We start from the raw sequence: 2,987 nt of genomic DNA on the forward strand, positions 1-2,987 counted from the left end.
AATTAAATTCATAGTGGCATGTTTAGCACAGGTGTCTCAGATTATTTTAAATGTCACTACTTTATATTCATTTACCTAATGAAGAGCTGCTCACACCCAAAGAACCCCAATTCATCTTTTCCTGATTTGTTTTAATCCACTGACAAATTACATCTTAGTTTTAGTACGGAGTTTCTCTCAAGTGTGTATTCGGTCTGTACACAGGGAAAGCTGTGACCGAGCAAATGCAAATAACACTCCCTAAGAACATGATTGATGGATCTGCCCGTGCTTCACTATCAGTCCTGGGTAAGATTCATTTTAACTTTTGCTTTATACTAACACATTTTGGTAAGTTAACAGGCTTCCCTGCCCTGAAGCCTCAAAGGCATCAATAACAAAATGGACTTGAATGGATCCTTTTAAAGATCATGTTTTGCTTTAGATTTGCTTCATGTTTACATGTACAGTTTAACAATGGATAAAGATCCCTCTCCAGACATGTCTGAAGATGCATAAATAATATATACTCTGCATCGCCGCCACCGCATCAGGCACGCCCTCAAACCAAGCTAGTCTGAGCAGAGGCCCTTTGATTTTAGGTAAGCCCCTTTTCCACTGCACAGTACCAGCTCGACTCGCCTTCGTTTGGTTTTCCAATTGTTGAAATGTTCATCACCTCTGTCAAGGTTCCGAGCGAGCTGGGGATACTAAAATGTAACGTGAAAACACAACAGACTGCTGATGGTCAGAATATTCACTGCATCATTGCTTGCACCAGACAGAGGCCAACAACAGTTATTAGTTTTCGTATGGAATTTCATCACTAAATCAACTTCTCAGAAGTTTTGAGGTGAGAACAGCTGTGTAGATTTCAAATATTCGTTTTGAGAAGTGATGGCCGAAGAATTTGCTTAAATATTTTCGGCGTTGAGGAGCTCCGCAAGTGGCTGCGGGGAAGCCTGCGCCAACCCGCGGGAGGAGCGTGTGAGGCCGGCCAGCCTCCCGCTCACAGAGCCCTCTGCTCCCGCCGTCACACAGACCGCTGCAGCAACAACAGCAGAGGAAAACACAGCTGGAAGGTTTTCATACCGCTTATCTGTCTTTACATTCTGAGGAATGTTTTAACTTAAAGATAAAGCTGTGTGGATCACGTGTGAGTCACATTGAACATTATATTGCTGTGTGTGGCGTCGCTATGGCGACAAGCTACTATCTCTGTGTACTGTCTGCAGTGGAAAACGGAGTAGAGTCTATGGATTTGCGCTATGGTAGCATTTTTCAGCAAGGCAGCATAGATCAGAACACTGCAACAGTTCAACATTTAGTCCTAAAAAGACGATGCAACTCCGACCGTTTGGGCCTGGAAATTCACAATCACAACCTGTAAGTATGCTTTATTGGCTGTGAATGTTGTTTAAAATAAACACGGCAATGTAACTTCAGACTGTTCAAGTGCAGAGTTGTTAAATGTTGGCTAACATAGCTAAAGTTATAGCTATAATGCTAATGTTTCACCTGATGTGAAAGCTACTGAGCAAACGTTCAAATTGTTTGGCCAATTATGTAAATGAGTTGAAATATGGTTATTTTTGTAGTGGTTTATGGTAAGATGTAGAACAATGATGACGTGTGGTTGTGGACTTGTGAGTAACTTATGCCATCTGCTAGGTTACTGTCTCAGTCTGAAGTGGCTTTGATTTGGATCACACTACCTTGTTTCTTACGACCCGCCCTTCTCTGCTTCTGATTGGCTAGTAGTCCTTACCTGGGAACTGCGCATGTGCAACTCCCAACAAAGATCTTGTACAAGATGCATCACTCTGTAGCTCAAGAGTGGAGTGCGACAACACACGGGTGAAAAGAGGAGCTGCAGTATGAGAAATATGGCTTTTTGAAAATTAAACAATGTAAACCTGTTCTGGTACAACCCCCTAATTAAGACATTGAACCTGAAAATGAGCATAATACCACCTCTTTAATACAATGGGTTTTTTACTAAATATTAACCCCCCCCCCCCCATCCAAGCAACTTGTAGCTACAGTGTCTGGGAGGACAAGATGGCAGAGTTGCCCGTCAAATCAGGTTATTTACATTAAGAAATTATGTTTCCTTGATGACTCAGTAAAACCACATGTGAATATTAAACAGCCACACCAAGAAATGAAGTGTTACATGATGTCTCATTCTCCTGTAATACATAATTTTACTGTAATACTTGTTACATCTTGGGAAGGATGGCTCATCTGGACTAACATTGTTAGTTTTATTGCCAATCAGCGGGTTTTTCTCAGGAAGGTAACGGCACGTTTCTGTCCATGTTGCAAAGCCATAACAGTGTTTAACTACATTAAATTACAATCCAACTTTTTAAGAGGTGGCCCCCCCCCACAGCAGTAAATTTAGCTGGCTGATCTGCGCTTTATCTTGTCCTGCACTATGAATGAGAGCAGATGACAACACTCCATTTGACATGCTCTCCTCATACAGAGGCATCTTGTGGCCTCAATCATAAAGCAGCTTATCTGAGAATTACTGCATGACCTACTGAAGGTGGTGATGAACACTGGTATAGGATGAAAGTTAATTTCTAAGTGTTTGTGCAATGGTCACTTTCAGTGCATGAGCAAACCATATACTACCTTGCAGACCAGAAACAGTCAATACTGTTGCGAACACTGAGAAGTTGACCCACAGGACAATACACTGACCTAAATTCATGAGTTACAAACCACAGCAAGAAGCATGTGTCCAAGCCATTTTTAGTACCCTCTAGGAACCCTTCCATTGTCTTGTGGATTTGCAGCATGTGTGAGAATGTTTAACTGATTGCAGGGTCTTAGTGAGTCAGTGTTCTTGTGCAGGTGACATTCTGGGCCGAGCCCTGAAGAACCTGGATGGGCTGCTGCAGATGCCGTATGGATGTGGAGAGCAGAACATGGCGCTCCTGGCCCCCAACATTTACATCCTCCAGTACCTGGAAAACACACAGCAGCTGACCGCAGCC

General features: G+C 42.7%; 1 long non-coding RNA gene across 1 annotated transcript; it reads left to right on the forward strand.

Moving 5' to 3' along the window:
• The first annotated feature begins 159 nt into the window (after positions 1-159).
• On the forward strand, positions 160-2,960 carry LOC123966832. Its single transcript, XR_006824075.1, has 2 exons — positions 160-288; positions 2,845-2,960. It is a non-coding gene; the product is annotated as an uncharacterized LOC123966832 (long non-coding RNA).
• Positions 2,961-2,987: the final 27 nt, after the last annotated feature.

Source organism: Micropterus dolomieu, unplaced genomic scaffold (genome assembly GCF_021292245.1).
Source record: "Micropterus dolomieu isolate WLL.071019.BEF.003 ecotype Adirondacks unplaced genomic scaffold, ASM2129224v1 contig_14364, whole genome shotgun sequence".
Lineage (NCBI taxonomy): Eukaryota > Metazoa > Chordata > Actinopteri > Centrarchiformes > Centrarchidae > Micropterus > Micropterus dolomieu.